This window comes from Notolabrus celidotus, chromosome 11 (assembly GCF_009762535.1).
Source record: "Notolabrus celidotus isolate fNotCel1 chromosome 11, fNotCel1.pri, whole genome shotgun sequence".
Classification (NCBI taxonomy): Eukaryota; Metazoa; Chordata; class Actinopteri; order Labriformes; family Labridae; genus Notolabrus; species Notolabrus celidotus.
In genome coordinates, this window is record NC_048282.1 from 32,953,760 (window position 1) to 32,973,348 (window position 19,589).

A 19,589-nucleotide genomic window follows, 5' to 3' on the forward strand; every position below is an offset into this window, starting at 1 on the left:
ATCAATAAACTGGTGGATGATCCCCCCCTCTCTCTCTCTACTCTGCCTCAGGTTGCAAGTAGTGTCCCTCCGTTTGCTCTGCACACACCAGAGATAGAGAAACATGACAGCCAACATTACAGCATGCAGGTGTACGAGTTTACAGCTCTTCTATTGGGGGCTCTTGTGCATCAAATTTCTTTATTTTAAATATTTTTTTACTGACTTTCCAATCTAGTGGAAGTACCCTTTGCGTCCTTACAAAATAAAAGCACATCTGTCATCTACAAGGGAAATAAAGCTACCCGTACATAAGGCAGAAGCATCACACACAAAAATTAAATGATGTAACATCTTCTCTAAAGCCTATATATAAAATAAGTTACTGACTACTAACTTGTGTTATAATCTAATATCATATCGTATTGTAAGTTGAGTGTATCGTTACATCGCTACATACATGTGTGGGTTTACTTGATGTTGTTCATCAATCATACAAGCCTGCTTCATATAAAAGCCTGGTACCTACAGTGGTAATTGCAAATAAAGGACCCAGTCTTTGTTTGAGGATTTACAGTATATACAGTGATGTTAAAATATCTGAAGTCAAAGGCCAATTAAGTCTTATCTTATTGTACCAATCTAATTGTATTGTATCATATCTTATTGTATCTTATCGCATCTTACCGTATCATATTGTATCGTGTCATATATATTATTTGAACTACGGAGTGAAGATAATATCAACTAATGACAAACAATGTACTGTTACGTTCATGGGAATTATGATTTATATAGAGGAAAATCACATTTAACACTGTTTTAAAAGTGAGTTTTTAGAAATCATGTTGCCAGTATCTCTCCAAATAGGGATTGATTTGTTAAATAAAATATGACAACACTGTATAATCATTGGAGATGAAACATGTCTCCCCTCTTCTGGTATTTATAGTGTTACTTTGATTTGATTTGATTTTATCAGTGAGCCAAACAGTATTGCATTGAAGTTGATATATAAATGTATGTATGTATGTATGTATGTATGTATGTATGTATGTATGTATGTATGTATGTATGTATGTATGTATGTATGTATGTATGTATGTATGATTATTATTACTATTATAATAATAGTACCATTATTATTGTTATTATTAATAATCATTATCGTTATTATTAGTAGTACTGTTATTATTTATCATTATTATTATTAGTTTTTTTTATTATTATTATTACTATATTGTTATTGCCATATTATTAGTATTATCACATTTGTTTTTGTCAGTGATTTTTATTTGTATACATTTGTGCTTTGTGGTTTTTCATATATGAAGTAGTTTCTGCTTGGTTAGCTGCTAAAAAGGATCCAAATGCTTAAATAAGAAACATGTGATGTAGCCGTGTGTGCTTCTTGATCACACTGATTGAAGACTTGCTGTGATAGTGTCATTTAATTATCTTACAAGTGTTTTTATTTGCTCATAACCCTCTAAGTGGGGGTGGTACTCTCTGACGGCTGGGATACAGAACAGTCTGTCTCCTCATAAGCATATTCAAGTCTCCCAAGATCCATCACTGTCTATTGTTATTATTAGTTTTGGCATAAAAAAACTAATTTAGAAATCAGCGTTGGATAATTAAAAATCCAACTAAATCCATTCCCACGGGAGGGAGGGAGAGAGGGAGAGAGCAGCGGATGTCTGAGGCTGCTGCCAGAACAGAGGGAGAGATGTGAGAGAGCAGGAAGGATGTGTTTCAATTTCTGTAACACTAACATAAAAAAAATGAAGCAGGTGACATCTGTCTGTCACTGAGAATGCTGCTGCCATGCTCTCTCAGCATCTTTGCATCTATCCATCTATGGTATACTTTGGTTGTACAATCTGCAGACGTAACCTTCCATGTTTCCTAATTTAAAGCGCTGTTCTTATTCTGCTCCTGCTTAAATAAAATATGAGACGTGACTGTCTCTGGTTCCTGGGCTTATTTTTACTAACTGTCCCTGATGTCTGCCATGAACTTTGAAAAAGGGGCGTTCAAGTGCAACGCTCCCTCTTCTTGGAATCAGCTGTAAACTCCTTTGACTCATCAGCAGCAGGCCTCACTGGATGCACTTTAAGTCTGCTCTGATACAACATGTCAGATCAGTGTGTGTTCATGTCTTATTCTGTAACCTTTGTTAGGTTTTTGGAGTTTTTTTGTCTTGAAGTCACTTTTTTTTTTGTGCTGTTGTCAATCTTGGCCGAGGAACTCTTGAAATATAGATTTTTAATCGCAATGAGACCTCACTGCTGGTTAAATAAAGATTAAAAACGGCTCCGTCCAGCTCTCAGTTGGTTTGTCTGATCTGTCTGATTTGCTGCCTTTTTGAACCAACCTTTGGTGCATTTGTGTGTGTGTGTGTGTGTGTGTGTGTGTGTGTGTGTGTGTGTGTGTGTGTGTGTGTGTGTGTGCGTGTGTATCAGTGCAGAGAGAGTGACGGCTAGAGTAGAGATAGGGAGGTGATATGAAAGCTCCTGAGCTTGTATTACACTGCAAAAACTCCAAAAGAACATTGACTGAAGATTCTTGAATTAAGACATTATTCGTATTTCAAGAAACTTGTCGAGCACATTTTTGTCTTCCTATTGGTAAACTTTTTACTCAGTACAAGCAATCCAGATCTTACTTATAAGGCTGATTATATCTTAAATTAAGACAATTATCTGGACTAGTCAGAGACATTGTTTAATAGAAACAAGACAAAACACATTCTTAGATTTTAGTTTTTGCAGTTTCCTTGAGTGACCCGCTCTGTTTCAACCATAGACTGTATAAAAAAAGGACGTAGTATCCATGAAGTCACCCATGTGATCCTGAGCGCTGTTTTGAAGCCGATCATCGGCGGGAGCCATATTGGAAATGCTGAACTCAACCTAACTTCGTTCAAGCTATAGTGTGAGGTAAAGAGGCAGGCCTTTATCCTTTTTGCCAACAGGCTGTCCTTATTTGGGCAAAACTTGCAAGTTCAATATCTTCAAAAAAACAGAGCTTTAAAAAAAATTCACCCCTGTACAGTGTGTGCCAATAGGGAAATGAGCTTTTCAGACCTAAACCATTTTTTGAACCAGGCTGTAAACATGTTTATTTCTGCTACAAAGATCGTCTTCTTTGAATGGGTGTGTATGTGGTTTCCTGTGTATCTGCAGCCAGCCTCTAGTGGACGCTCGGTGAACTGCAGTTTTTGGCACTTACGCATAGGACTCATATTTTGAGACCAGAGGTTGCTGCTTGGTTTCAATACAAATTTTCGAACATTAAATGTAACGTGACTGCTGACGTCCGAAACTTTGAGCATGACGGGTGCTTATTTAGTGTAACTACAGGGAAGATTTTTACACCTCAACTGTGTGATTGTTGGATTGTTGTTCTCAGATCAGAAGAGATGGCATTCACTACGAAAGATAGCCATGCACATTACAAAAATATGAACACTCAATCTACGCCTGATACCAAGTAATTATGTCATAGAAGCAAACAGCCAACAGTCCTAGCCTTTAGTAATAGCTTAAAGCTGGGGTTGGTAATCAGATTTAGATACACTTTTTGTTATACTGGTTAAAATGATCTTTATGTCCTGATGGTAATCAATACATAATGTGTTCTTAAAAAAGAGTGAAAAAAAACTGCTATCTACAGCCGGAGTAAACCTGGGAAAACACCAACCAATCAGCCTTTTTTGGGTGCCAAAATTTTAAACCATTCAAATTCCGTCCTGCCGTTCTGCCCTCCTCCTGCGCGTACATTTCCCCGGCGTGAACTCCGATTCCCCGTCTCCTGTGTCTGCTTCCCCTGACTCTACTCACTGCCCCTCTCGCTCGACCTCGGGCCTGTCCCCTCTGACCTGATGAGGTGCTTTGCTCAGGACTGTAGTCCGGATCAGAGTCTAAAAAGCTCTCACCACGGGGGCTCTGACAAGCAGAAGAGTTAATGACATTCAGTAAGTCCTACAGAAAATGTATATGTATTGTAGCGTCCGTCCGGACGTTGTAGTGATGACGAGCCGATTCGTGAACACTTTAAGCTTTACTAACCGGTCACTGTCGGCAGTGACCACGTCAACCAACAAAGCAACAATCCATGTTTGAATGAATGAAGAACTTCTCCTCTTGTCTCTCCTCTCTCCCGCTCACACACTCGACACCTCTTCTGATGCCTTCACTGACCGTCAACACTGTAGGAATTAAGAACATCTTCACTGAACAGGTTTAACAAACAGTAGAGTTGTTACAGTATTATATATGTGTTATAACTTTTCTCCTGATATCGTGTCACCAGTACAACTGGATAATGCTAGCATGACAGTTGTGAGTACTAACAGCAGCCATGTTTGTTTGTGTTTTTAACTTTCACTATGATAATATTTTGGTGAGGACCGTTTTTGAATCAGTCACGATCATATGGTTGCAAGTCAGCGGCGCTCCTGCATGTGAGCGGTGGGGGCGTCGTTTTGAAGGAGCGCCGAGGGAGGAGGGGAGGGGTTAGACGGAGTCATGAGGAAATGCTACATTCAAATTCATGCTAGTTTTCCGAGACTACCAACCTCAGCTTTAACTCCATTACACTGGGACTGAGAGGTCACACAAATATCATGAAGCTAAAAGATCTGATTCCCAAAATGTTCTCAATCAACAACACCAAAATGATTGATGCAGAAGCACTGCAAAATAGGCTGAATATTACAGCTTTGCGACAGCGCAAGGTTATTTAATTGCAACGTAATGCCCGAAAATACAAATATCAACATAGAAATAAACGTGCATAAAAGTGTTCTTCTGCCTTCATTTCTTACAAATTAGATCAAAGCTGTCAATCTCAGCGGGGTGCCATAGTTCAGATCGTCACTGCAAAGGCTGCTGTAAGTTTTAAAAGCCACCCGATGTCACCATGTTCGCCGAGTTTGAAGCTTTCAGTCTTTTTTGGTACACATAGAAAAGAATAGACAGTCTCAAAGCTCCATAAGGCTTCATCGCCACTGAAGAGGCCTGGTTGTGTACTGTGCTCCCACATTAGACCCTCCATCACCCTCAGTTTCTCTTTAACACAGCAGGGACTGTTTATTGCAAAATGTACATCCTGCTGCAGCTCACAGGAAGGAATATAAAAATAGCTTATAGGAAGATGTTTGGCACACCTACAGTTCTTGGAACCACACAATCCGGTGACTACAGACGGGTTAAACTGATGTATATGAACACACCCCCTGAAATGTCGATTTATGCATCCATACATTCAGCTCAAACTCTGACAGATTTACTGTACCTCGTCTGAACTCTTCTTATCCTGTAATCTGCCTTTGTGGGCCCTTTATGATAAACTGCTCCCGAGTATTTATAGATGCACCGTGAAGAAACTGCACTGCAGAGCCTTCCCTGTCCGAGCAGGTGCTGTATGTCTGTGTTTCATTTTGAGAGAAATCCATTACGGCCCTCTGCTCCAGAAGTAAGAATCCCGCCCAAACAGATCCTCGGAGACGCCTGAATTGTTGCAACCACAACACTTTGTTTCTAAATATCATTTAGGTTTGTCAGCTTGTCCAAACATTAATCCTCAGGAGGAATAGCCTCATGAAAAATGTAAGTTGTTGTCCTGTCTGGGCCTATTAAATCTCCTATTAAGCTCTCAAAGACAGTCGATACTCGGTGTCTGCACCTTTTGATTCACTTCAGAGCTCAGGTTGCACCTTGCACATCCTTCAGTCACTCTGCTTTGTTGGCCTGAACGGACAGCAACACTGAGCTTTTCCAGCAGACGCCTTTAAGGATTTATAAACATCCACCAGTGCTCGGGTCTGGCCCGTAATTTACAAAATACCAGCAGTGCTGACATGAAACCTTTAATTTGACATTTTGATTGTCTGTGTGAAATATGAGCCAGGTAAAGAGGTGAGATCTAACCCAGTAAAAATAAGATGCCATTTCCAAGAAGAGTCTTCAGGTAGGCCAGTATGTGATTTACTGAGTTTGTCTGTCTATTTTTACCCCTTATATTTATCACACATCTCTTTTATTTACTCTTTCAACATTTTCTAAACTTTACTTAGTTTAGACTGAGATCATTTGAGGGGAATTAAAGATTGCTGTTATTTCTTTTAGTGTTTCCACAATAAAAATGAATAATACTACAGATGTTGTTGCACGTTACTCAATATTTAGAGCAAGCAAAACGTCTCCTCAAGATATGAACTAAACTAAACTATGGAAGCCCTAAGTGGATTTGCATCCTTACAATTTAATTATGTTTTCCTGTTATAATTGTAACCTTTATTTAACCAGATGAGACCCATTGAGATCAAGACCTCATTTACAAGGGCTACCTGGCCAAGAGGTCAGCAGCACACGTCAAAATAAACAGCACAACTCAACAGCATGGAGCATATATACAGACAGTATGTAGAAACAATCAATGATTTAAAAGTGTAACTAATTTGCAAATAAAGTGTAATTTGTGATCATGAAAACAGGATTTAAAAACACAGGCACTGCTCTGGGGTCTGTTTTTCATTTAAGATGGAGCCAAAGGCTTCAAGTGAAATACGGTCTGATAATTTCTTATTATAATGAATCAATCAATCAATCAATCTTTGTATTCCCATTCACAACAAATGTTATCCCATGATGCTTTACAAACAGAGCTGGTCTAGACCAAGGTTATTATAGTTTTGCATTTTTCATTAGTTTTTATTTTTATTTCGTTTTGACTTTTTGTTTTCAATTTTAGTTTAGTTTTAATTAGTTTTTGAAGCGGGTTTGCTAGTTTAGTTTAGTTTCTATTTTTTGAAAATGCTTAGTTTTAGTTTAGTTTTTATTAGTTTCAGTATTAGTTTTAGTCTTTTTTGCCTGTGTGCCTGGCCGGGGGTTAGCTTCTGTTTCAGGGTAAGGGGCCTGGCCGCTCTCTCTTGCCTTGACAAGGTATGCTAGGTTAGCCGTCTTGTGTGAGCTTTTCAAATGGACTTTAAGATTAGTGGGATTTTCCCCCTTGAGAAACATATTTTCAACATATTTTATCACCTTCCATTGCAAGGCACTTACTCCTATCAGAGACAGTCATATTCAAAGTAATCCCAAATGGGGCTCTGCCGCTTTCTCCTGACTTTCGCTGCCATTAACGCTCTGCAGGCAAAGTGTGGACGTGTGCCTGCTTGTGCGAATGAGCCAAATGAAGTGAAACTGGCAGAAAACAAACAAAAAATTCATATCCTAAAAAATAGGGAATACTGGTGGATACTCTGTAGGATAGTACTCTCCCTGGGGTGTCGGTCAGAACACACTGGACAGGAGGCAGGAGGGAGCTTTAACCGTTTAGTGAATATTCTCCTTGTACAGCACAACAGTTCAGCAGACCCAATGAGGCCACAGAGGAATAGGTATGAGTGTGGTCGGAAACACATCAAATAAATACACAAACATAAGGGTGATGGTCACAATATGGACACTTAGGCTAGCATTACTGACCCTCTATAGTGTTAAATAATATGGTGACTCACTGATACATCTTTAACAATAAAATAAGCAATAAACAATAATCATTGATACAGAGATAATGATTCAGATGCTACCACTACAAGTATACTAATAATCAATAATCAACAGGATCATATGGGTGATTAATAATATGAGATGACGCATGCGCTCATGGCGTCTATTTTCTCTCTCGGGAGTTTTAACACACGTGAATGCTTATGGACAGGAAAAGTCAGTTCTCCGTCTCATTATACTTACTTGTTGGGCATTCACACAGGAACGGTTATAAACAGGGCAGGTAGTCGGAGCGAGAGAGTTCGTCTCGATTTAATCCCCCTGCAGTTCTGCCTCGCTGTGAGTGCGCGCGCCTGTCAGCTGCAGGCTCCGTTCGGCGCGCTCCCGCGCTGATGCAGAGAGCAGAGAGCAGAGCAGAGACGTCCACCCGATCAGTCTCTGACTTTATTACATATCCACTCAAAATACTGAGTTTAAGACGAAAACTAAAGACATTTTCTCTATCATTTTAGTTTATTTTAGTTAGTTTTGTAAACTCACAATACAGTTTCAGTTAGTTTTCGTTTTTTTGTGAAGCCTCGTTTTTATTTTTATTTCAGTTAACGAAAATGTTTTTTCACCTCTCGTTTTCGTTATTTCGTTAGTTTTCGTTAACTATAATAACCTTGGTCTAGACCCAACATCAAGACAAGATAAGATCCAGTCCCATCTTACAGACGGGACTCAGTCTGATCTCTCCTTAATCCACCATGAGCAGAGCACTTTGCAGCATTTAGCAAGTTACAGTGGCAAGGACAAACTTCCTTGTAAACTTGTATCTCCAGAGCTTCAAAAGCACAAAATAAGCATTGAAATAAAAACAACTTACTCATTTGTGAGGTCAATGGCAGCGTGGCATGTCATGATCCGGCCTTGGTCAGCAGGAAATGATCCTGTAACCACAAGAAGACAAGTTTTGTTAGCTTAAGATGATTGGAATTCATTCAAATAATCACATATTATAGGAAACAAGCTGTGACATCCCGAGATCTAGAGAAGGATGAGTCAAGATCTCGAGGAAACGACTCAAATAATGAGAAAAACAGCTTTTTTAATTGTATTTATCATTTTTCAAATTTTATTGTAATGTCATTATTTGTGTGTCTTTATTTGAATGTTTGTAAAAACTAATACATTTCAAATATAAAAAAAAAAAGAAAACGAACTGTGTCATGATTTATTAATAGTGATCTCAAATAACCACTAGCTTTAACTCGTTCTCTGGGAAAACTGAGCAAAGACAATGCATATAATTTAATATAACAGTCCAATTAGCCTTTTGGAGCAGGCTTTGAATCATAGTTTAGGTTTTTGAGGTGGCCAATCAGATATCAGGGGGGCAAGGCCACCCATAGCCGCCCCTCTGGACACACCCCTGGTGATCATGTGAATAAAATAATGCAATCAAAAAATTTGTTTTATAATTATTCAAGTAAATATTTGTCAGGTTGAAGTTAAAAAATTATTATATATGGGGAGCTGGTGGCCTAGCGGTCTAAGTGTCCCTCATATAGAGGCTATAGTCCTTGTTGCAGAGGTCGCTGGTTCGACTCCAGACCGGTCGGCAATTCTTCCCCCACTCTCTACTCCCCACATTTCCTGTCTCTCTTCAGCTGTCCTATCCAATAAAAGTGAAAAAGCCCCCAAAATATATATATATATATATGAAAAATTTAATATATGTGATTTAAAATAATTATAATAAAATAACTGCCTTGGGTATGGGGGCTCAGCCTGCTAGCTCCGCCCCTTCCACCCATTGGAACATAGTGGCAAAGCAAATGTTCAATAATTTCATATAAAGGTTTTATAGCCTCTCAAATATGAAATGCTAATTATTATTTTTTTATCAGAGGCTTTTTTAAACAGAGGTTAGCCTATCTGCTTCTGCATGAATCAATAATGTGTGCACTAGTGCCGCCTATATGCAGGATTAGTCCGTGCATATGAAGTGACTAAAACAAGAACAGGAGGTTTGGTCTCTGCCTTGAAGACACATTATGCTGGAACAGAGAAATCTGCTGCTTCAGTGTCTAACACAAACAGCAGCACAGTTAATGAATACATAATCTGTTTTGATATGACAGCTGGCATGTATGCAGTTACATAACAGATGGTAACAAACGCTCAATAACTGGGAGACATGCGTGCATCCTCGCAGACGTTTCCTCGAGCAGAAATCGAAGCCCATAACAGGTCTATTTTTTCCTGCTGGAAGCACAAATCTCATCACCCACAGACTGAGACATTATCCTCTCGCCCCTTCAATAGTGTGACTCGTGCCAGATATCTTCCGCCGCAGCATAACTTAATCCGAGACTCATTGAAGGTGCCTGATAAAACACTGTCTTCCAACTCCCTTGTCAAATAACTTCAGTTGGTCTTTAGTTAATATAGAGATCCAATCAATCAAAGCTGGGTTTTAATGGATTCTGCTGGTCGGTTCTGATGGGGATTAATTTTCTTCAATACCTCTGGAAACGCACAGATATGAGGAAATTAGGCTTTTTATCATCAGAAATTAATGATTTTGCAAAATATATTGGATCATGACTTATGCTTTTCAAATGCTGTTAGTTATAGGGAGAGAATAAAATGATGAGAGGGTGAAGGTGGAGGTGTAGATTAATACATTTCCTATAAATCTAACCTCATGAGGTTTCAGTCTGTACCTGCCACAGGTCATAAAAGGTGTGTCGGACAATATGAAGGGAACAACCGTCCTGTCTCGGATTGTTTTCCCTCCACTAAGTCAACATGTAGAGTCAATATGTCGGTTCACAGAGGCAGAGTAAACGCTGGTATTTTATTGATGGATCACAGTCACTACAAGCTGACAGGAGCCCACCACTTTCATTCCAGTCTGTATAAACCATCTTTATAATGCATGGATGAATGGATGCTCTGTAATCATTGTGTGCTTTGATAGCTTCACATGACCCATCATTTTGTTGATGACTGTTTTGGAGCCTCCGGTTATTCATCACTTTCTTTCTTTGGTTTCCAGGCTGAAGACTTACCCTGCTTCATGGTGGCTTTTACTTTTAAAAGGGACTGAAATTGGTAATCTAAAAACCATGCAGTGATAATAAAAAAGGGGATTAAAAATTGAGACTATAAACCCCCAAGAAGAAAAAATGCTGACACTGCAAAAGCTCAAGACTAAGCAAGTATTTTTGTCTTATTTCTGAAAGAAAAATATCTGAAAAACTTTATTATAAGAGACATTTACAAAATGTATTTCAAGATATAAGCCACAAAAGAGACACCAAAACAACAACATGGCAACAACTAATAAATCTCACAATTATCATATCTCTCTCTCTCTCACTTAATCTCCCCAACCCCAACATGGTCTCAGCAGATGTCTGTCTAACATGAGTCTGGTCCTGCTGGAGGTTTCTGCCTGTTAAAGGAAGTTCGTCTAAAGGAACTGTTGAACCATTACATGTCTTGTCCACGTTGTCTACCCATGCTTGTGCTCGTGCATTAGCAACCGTACCATGCTGAGGCTCACCTTTTCCAACCATGCCAGGGCAGAGGAAGTGTAGATACAGAGCACTCATGCTATTAAGGCTTGGGCCAGCTCTTAGTTTTGCTGCTATAGGCTTAGACTGCAGGGGGCACTGGCACACTGGGATCCTGTCTTTCCTTCTCTGGCCTCTGTCTGCCTGATAAGCTCCCTTGTCTTGTAGGTTTGCTCTGGCCTGCTGCAGTGGACGTGCCAGACTCCAGCGGCAACAACTACCACTACCCGTCTCATCACTATCATCTCTCTCTCTTAATCTCCTCTATCCCTCTCTCCAACACGGTCTCAGCAGATGTGTGTCTAACATGAATCTGGTCCTGCTGGAGGTTTCTGCCTGTTAAATGAAGTTTGTCCTTGCCACTGTAACTTGCTAAAGGAATTGTTGAACCCTTACATGTCCTGTCCACGTTGTCTACCCATGCTTGTGCTCGTGCCATGCTGGGGCTCCCCTCTTCCAACCATGCCAAGGCAGAGGAAGTGTAGATACAGAGCACTCATGCTATTCAGGCTTGGACCAGCTCTTAGTTTTGCTGCTATAGGCTTAGACTGCTGGGGGCACTGGCACACTGGGATCCTGTCTTTCCTTCTCTGGCCTCTGTCTGCCTGATAAGCTCCCTTGTCTTGTAGGTTTGCTCTGGCCTGCTGCAGTGAGTGGATGTGCCTACTCTCCGTCTCATCACTATCATCTCTCTCTCTCTTCATCTCCCTCTATCCCTCCAACAAGGTCTCTGCAGATGTGTGTCTAACATGAGTCTGGTCCTGCTGGAGGTTTCTGCCTGTTAAAGGAAGTTTGTCCTTGCCACTGTAACTTGCTAAATGGTGCAAAGTGCTCTGCTCAGGGTGGATTAAGATGAGATCAGACTGAGTCCTGTCTGTAAGATGGGACTGGATCTTATCCTGTCTTGATGTTGGCTCTTGTTTGAGCAGTCTAGACCTGCTTTTTACTTTAAAGAGTCTCTTTATTAGTTTTTAATGTTCTGTTATTCAAGTTTTCATTTAAGGATTACCCTTTAGTGTTTTCTTTTATTGTGTTTTACTTAACAATATTAAATCTTACCATTTCATTTTCTCATTTTCTTTTCCCAGAAGTAATATTCTCTTATTGTATTTTCTTATTCATGCCTCCATTTTTTTGTATTATCTTGTTCATCAGCACATGTTTGTTTTTTTTCTGGCATATTTTATACCTTGTATAACTAGTATATGGATTGTGGGATGACAGGGGGTAAGGGGGACTTTCCATCTTGTCACCCTCTGCTGGCTGTTACTGAGAATACAGATTTAAGGCTCAAAGGCAATGGCTTCATTTTTCAGACACATTTTTTTAAATAGTCACTTTACTTAATGCTGTTCTGTTTGGCTCCACTGCTTAGAGAGCTGTTTTGTTATTAGGAACAGTCCCCAGTTCAACCAAAAAAAGCTTGTGAGGCTGTCACAGTAACGATTTAACAAAAGGAGAGGACCCGCCTGCAGGCTATACTCTGCAATTTATTACCATAAAAATATCCAAATAACAAAACTCATAACTTACTCTCAATGAAAGTCCAACTCAAAATCCAAACAGGAGCTCAGAAGAACACAGGAGGGAGGAAACCAGAGACTGAATACATGCAAGGGGTAATCAGACACAGGTGGGTCAAACGAGACACAGGTGGGTCGAACGAGACACAGGTGAAACTAATTAGGGCGGGGCACACAATTACTGAGGTGGGAAAACACATAAAGACAGGAAGTGAAGTTAAACCTGACACACTGGGGCAAGGACTTTCAGAATAAAGCAGGAAACACTCAGGGCATGGGTATCAAACGACAAAACACAAGGAGACTCAGATTCTGAGTCACAAAATAACACAAGAACTGAAAACTGAATAATGGGACAACAAGAATAACTCATGACTCAGACAAACAGGAAGTAAAGGCTGATTTATACTTCTGCGTCTCCCCTACGCAGCAGGGGCTGACGCAGACATGAGCACCACATACTTGTGCGTCGGTGTGTCCGTGTCGCGCAGCAATTCTCCGCCGAAACGCCTGAGGGCAGTGCGGTCTCTCTGATAGCCGGCCGCCTGCTTCCGGTCCCGCTACGATCTCTGTTTACTTTTCCACAGAGATTCAGAGCGTGTTATGTTCATCTACAGCTGATACGTGTTGCTGTTTATTATACAGACATGATTACATGAAGAATAGAGAGGAGGAGATGAAATACACGGCCGATGTGCGGCCGATGTCCGGGATCCCGGAAGTGCTGTAAATGCAGGAAAGACAAAGCCGTTACATGTGACAACCAACCCCAAAGAGAACGTGACGAGCAACCCCAACTGGAATTTTTGCTAGCATCAATGCTAACAACCACCTAACAACTACTTAGCTAGCTAATAAAAATCTAAACTATAGCTTTCCCCTCACACTTTGTAAGGGTACAACTTGTTTTGTTATAAACCCATCGTTTAAAAGCCTAGAAGAAAAATACTGAGGAGCTGAATATTTACAATTTGACATGAAAAACACAAAAAGTCCTCTCACCTCAAGTTCAGCTGTCTGACTCCAGAGAAGACTATGTAGTTGAGCTCTGATCCTAATTCTGGAAATGTCCATACCCCAATTTGAGAGACAGCGCCCTCTGGTGGCGAGATATAATGAGTGTGCCAACCAACCCGTGTGACAACCAACCCCATTCTCCCCTACTTAGCAGGGAGAGTGTAGAGAAAATGTTTAAAATAGTAGCGAGTTTTTTTTCTTCTTTAAGTGAAATAAAAGTTTCCTGCCCCCCCTCCCTCTTCAATAACTCTCCTACAGTCCTTCAAATGAGCTTTATGTACACCTTAATTGCAGTACAGCTGTACAGTCAGTCTTGTAATGTAACATGCACCTCTCAGCGTGATGGAGATCTGTGTTCTTTACCCTAAAATTCAGCTGAATCACTGTGAGGATCCCATAAACGGCTCACTCTATAATCATCAAACTCCACTATCTTGTGTTTTGGAATGCAGTTATTGTAGGCAGCTCAGCATTGAGCCAGAAACAATAAAGAAATTGATTGTCCCATATTTCTCCTGATTACAACAGCTGTGATCAATTTCTCGCTTGTTGTTGTGTCCAATTACTTCCTTGACCAAATCCCCACAGTCCTCTTGCATCAGAGCTGCAGCTCGGCAAACGAGCCGGAGCCTAATGTTCTGAAACATTTATCCAGCATGTGGAGGTTCACTGTGGTGTAAACATATTCAATACTGACTCATTAGCCACATCTAATCCCACATTTATCCCCATAATTTGACTTTCATTTTGAATAATAATGAGACTAATTGTGCGGCTGTACATGCTCCGGTGTTGTAAAGTAAGAAGGCATTTGAAAAGGAGCACTCTATAAGCATGCAGGTCTCTCCCCTGTTCCTCATACTTTACCTGTGAGTGCCTCAGAGCGTGCACTGTGGTCTAATACTCTTCTCTTACAGAAAAACATATTTATCATTCTTGAAACCATGCAGCGAATAATTGACCAATTACTCAGTAAAAGGAAGTGCAGATTCTGCATAATGTCAGCCTCCGAAAATGAAGCAAAATTGACGGTGCAGAAAAAGCTATCTGTTTGTAGACGTGCGTGGCAGGCCTTTGTAAGTTGTGATTTAATATCTAAAGTAATTACCCAGGTGTTGTCTTCTGCAGTTAAGTTCAACAGCACGGCCAAAAAGTTACTTCCTGTGGTGCAACAAAGAAGATGAAAAGTGATTATGCGCGGCAGTGGTGAGCAGCGTACAATGATGTATGATCCAAACAAATCTATCTCTGGCTCTCAGACAAGCAGCACATGGGCGACTGCTATCCTGATGCGATTAATCTCCATAATCTTTGCCGATTCAATAAGGGTGCTAATGTAGAAAAAGAGACAAACTTGTTTACACACAGGTGCTGTTTGTAATGTTGATTACTGGCTTTCTTATTACTTTGAAAGTGTCATCAAAGTTTGCAGTAAGATAAATTTACTATTTTCCTTCGGTAAGCTTCGCGGCTTCCATCTTGATCCGAGTCAGATTAATTAAACATCGCAAGAAATACCTGGTGGTGAGAATGCTTGCACGCAGGAATGATCAGGATAATCCCTGCAAACACAGACACACACCTACTTATATTTAACTCACACACACGCACACTATTTGCTCTGAAAGTGGTGGACAAAGGGATGTTTTCCAACTGAATCTCTTGAGCTCATCCTTTGATGAGAGTCCAACCTCTCTCATTGATCTCTGTGTTATCTCAAATTGGGAAAACCTCCAGTCCAATAATGACTGACGGATGAAAATCCCCTTTACATTTTCTTGTGCATACCTGACCTGTTAGAACAAAAATGAAAGGGCAGAGCAATATAAACAACGTTCAGGCAAAATTGGACGACAACCCTGTGAAGTTTTTTCCTCCGGAGTCAGTACTAACACTCATTAAGTCAGTCATTATGCTAATAAATCCAATTATCTCCCAGCTGTTGCATGCGAGCATCCATGGAAAAATTAAATTTCACACTTTAGTTCACCCCACGTGAAAGTTTTATTGTTTTACAAAATGAATTGAATTAGATTTGCTGCCTTTTTTTAGCGCAGATCAACGGGAAAAAAAGAGGCTTCAATGTCAAGGTGAAAGAGGATCCAAACACAGAGTATATGGAATATGCTAATTTAAAGTCAGCCTTTATAGGATACACTACAGTCATCACAAGTGCAGCCATTAAGTTGTAGAAGTCACATCATCGAGTAAAACATGATCACCTTTGTGTAGCAGAGTGGTTTTAATGGATTGGAGAATAAATACGGCGATAATGGAGTCAAAGCTACAGGAATGACTTAAACACAACAATGTTAATCTTCTGGAGTATCCTGGGAACCAGTCAAAGCCTCTGTTTTGGGTCCTGGTGAAATATGTGTCCCCCTTCTGATGAAACAGATTCCCCATTAGGGCCAATCACATGATAGTGGGCGGGTTTAAGCAGGGGTTTTGTAAACAACAAAGATGGCTACCAATGAGGATGAATGGTCTGAATCAGCTTCACTTAAGGATTAAGGTAACTGGATGAGAGTTTATGCTACATATTGTAAACATGGACCGTGTAAATAATAGACTCTAGATTTCTGAAAAGGTGTATTTTACCAAGTGGCAACCTCCAGTCTTTAAATATGAAGCCCATGAGGAAGTGTCAAAAACTGCAGTTCATTGAGCGTCCACTTGAGGCTGGCTGCAGAAACACAGGAAACCACATACACACCTATTCAAAGAAGACGATCTTTACAGCTGAAATAAACATGTTTACAGCCTGGTTCAAAAAGCAGTTTAGGTCTGAGTAGCTCATTTCTGTATCAGCGCACACTGTACGGGGGGTGATTTTTTTTTTAAAAACTCAATATTTTTGAAGATACTGTAGTAGACTTATGAGTTTTGCCCAAATAAGGGCGTGCCTGCAGTGGCGGAGTGGCCGGGGTGGCCATGGCCACCTCTGAAAACTGATTGGCCACCCCTGTGACCACCCTGAAATTCTTAAACATGATTGGCTATTTGCCATGTCAGAGGCATTACTTATATTGAAATCAGCTATTGTGTTGTGTTTCAGCAAGCTGCAGAGAAACTAGTTTCTTTGCATTTGAATGTTGTTTTTGTTGATGCTTTGACTTTTGAGTCCTTAAAGAGTTCAGTTCAGCAGATTTAAATGTTGATACTCTGTACCGTTACATTTTTAATGTCACCGTTAGAAATCTACAAAAATGTAATATTTTTAAAATTATTTTATAAAAGAAGTTAATGTAGATGTGATTATTGGAAGTAACCCTCTTAGGTTTGGGGTAAGCTCTTAAGTTTGTTTTCCACGCCTGGCCACCCCTTCAACAGTCAGTGCCCCAGTTTGACCACCCAAGTCAAAACTGTCTGGCTCCACCACTGCATGGCTGACTTGATTGACAGGCAGGCACCCTGTAGCTTTTAGCAAAGAGGCTAAAAGCCTGCTTCTTTACCTCAAACTAGCTTGGACGAAGTTGTGTTCAGCATTCCAAATATGGCACCCGCCGACGATATGCTTCAAAACAGCGCTCAGGAACAGATGGGTGACTATGTGACTATATACAGTCTATGGACACAACTCACCGATCTCTCTCAACTCAGCTGTGCCCCTAATTATGCAAATTTGTAAGACTCATGCTAGAGATGTAAAGATTCACCAATTCAAACTTGGCATGGATCAGTAAAAATGTGTGATGGACCAGTTTATTGTCCTCAAAATTCTAAATCTCACAAGACTGAGTTTGACCTTTTATCTTAACTAGCGTTAACTAGGGTGGCTCGCCAATAAGCAGTGGTTGGTTTACAAGGAGAGAAAACAATGTATGCAATAACCAAAGCAATTCACAGTCTCCTCCTGAGAATTCAAGACATCATCCAAAAGTTTGTCTGTGCAATTTGTAGAAAGCAAGAACAATGGCAGACAGAGAACGAGTACACCTTTAAAACACAAGCATTAGCAAGCTGCAGCCCAAGCAGACCTAAACATTAAACACTATACCCAGGCACAACTTAGCCTCAATTACCTACCACTGTAGTAAGGAGTAACAACTTTCCTGACATGATTCGTAAGTGACACAATATCAAACAGCATTTTTCCCAAGAGCACACCACAAATGTGTATCAGCTCAAAGTCAAACACAAACAGCCAAATGCAGAGCGAGTGTCAATAACAACTGATTCTGAGCGTCATGTGCGACTCGTCTGTGACAATCACAGAGAATCTCATTAATATTTTTTTTGACACAACAGCACAGCTCTCCTGCCTGAGCAGACACGGAGTGCTATCATGCAGCGTCTCCTTTATAGTTTGATTGGCTTTAATTTGTCTCTTGGGGGAATGAAATGTTTAAAGTGTTTATAAGGCTTTACAAAGCACACACAGTGAGACGGAGGAGCTACCAATTCTGTGGCGGAGCACATTTTCATATTTCTCCACCAAACTAGCTGTCAGAGTGAGACGCTCCAGCATGGGTGTGTTAACGTTTGTGGTTTTAAACCTTTAGATGTCATTTTGTGTTCAGCTGCAGATTTCTTTGGTATAACTGAGGAGACATTGCACATGTGCCTTTGGTTGAAGCTCCCTTCTGTGACTGTCATTACACTGTTGTCATTATGGATTGCTACAACCTCTGCACTTATCTATGAAAGCAACGACTGCAGAAAGACTCAGAAATAACAAGTGAATCATGCTATGCTATACACTTCTGTAGAAGATAGAGACTGCACACATAGATGTAGTCTTAGTGACATTATCTGTTAGTGACGCTTGTGGTGGGAAAAATACAGACATGATAGTATGTTGTTCTTGCTTTGATCAGAAGCTAGAAACATTCACACATACCAAACCTTCTGTGATTTGCATATTTTTATCTATTCCCATGGCTGAGGAGCAGACCATAAGGTGAGAAGTCAGGAAGGTGACCAGGTGATAAGAGGTGATAAGAAACTCTCTTGTTTGTCTTACAGTTCTTTGAAGATGCTTAATGATGTGTTAACATTATTCTCTGAAGAGGATAAGTAACGTGTTGTATCTTCACTCTGGGTCAGTTGAGCAGACCTTGTCTCGGTTGTTAGATCACTCTGCCATCTGACCGCTTTGCAAAGCTTACTGAAGGCCGGAATAAAGCTCACAAAGACAAACCGTTGTTGTTTGAGTCTATCATTTCCAGATTTCCGCCACACGCTCCAAAGAGGCTTCAATGACAGTGGCCATATTGGAAATGCCAACATGCACCAACTTGTCTGACCAGAATGAGGTGGAGGTTGTATCCACCTGTCAGTCAATTCAACCAAGCCCCAAAGTGTGCATGATTATGAATAACTCTCAGCTTTAATATAATCAAAACAGACAAGTTAAACAAAATTCAAGAGAACAAGCAAGCTTTCTTTGTATAGCGACAATTGAAACCAAATGTTATATCAAGACACGCAGGTCTCTTATGGTATAAACAGAGACCCATCATTAATCCTGTCCCTACACGCCAGATAGACTGTTTCACATATTCATAGTATGGGATATATTTCACATCCATCTGTGCAACATCCTAAAGACGATTTTTGGGAAGGGCAGACATTTTCAAAACAAGAATTTGAAAGGGGAAATTCAGTCAAATTCATATGGGCCAATCAGAGCAACAAGACATATGACGTAGTAGAGTAAACTACATAACTTGAGCTCAAAAGGCAGACGCTTTCATGTCATTACATGGTTCTTGCTATTTTTGAAAAGAAAATTCAAGGACTCTGCTCTTCTATAAAGGTGACATATCATGCAAAATGGACTTTTTAATGGTTCTCTACCTGAAATATGTGTCCCTGGCATGTCTACGAACCCCCCGAGAATGAAAAAAATCCATTCTGCCCCTGTTTTGATTTCTCCACCTTTCTGTAAATGTGTGTGAAACGAGCCGTTTCAGACTTCCGTGTTTTTGTTACGTAACAACAATATCCGGTCTGTCACGGAGTCAGAGCTCGGAGCTTGTTCA

General features: G+C 40.2%; 1 long non-coding RNA gene across 1 annotated transcript in view; it reads right to left on the reverse strand.

Moving 5' to 3' along the window:
- LOC117821032 overlaps positions 1–12,803 on the reverse strand; it is a 67,118-nt gene extending 54,315 nt beyond the window's left edge. The window contains exons 1-2 of the long non-coding RNA XR_004632900.1: positions 12,596–12,803; positions 8,365–8,428 (exon numbers count right to left, since the gene is read on the reverse strand). This is a non-coding gene — a long non-coding RNA (uncharacterized LOC117821032). The remainder of the gene's footprint in view (positions 1–8,364; positions 8,429–12,595) is intronic.
- Between the last annotated feature and the right edge of the window lie 6,786 nt (positions 12,804–19,589).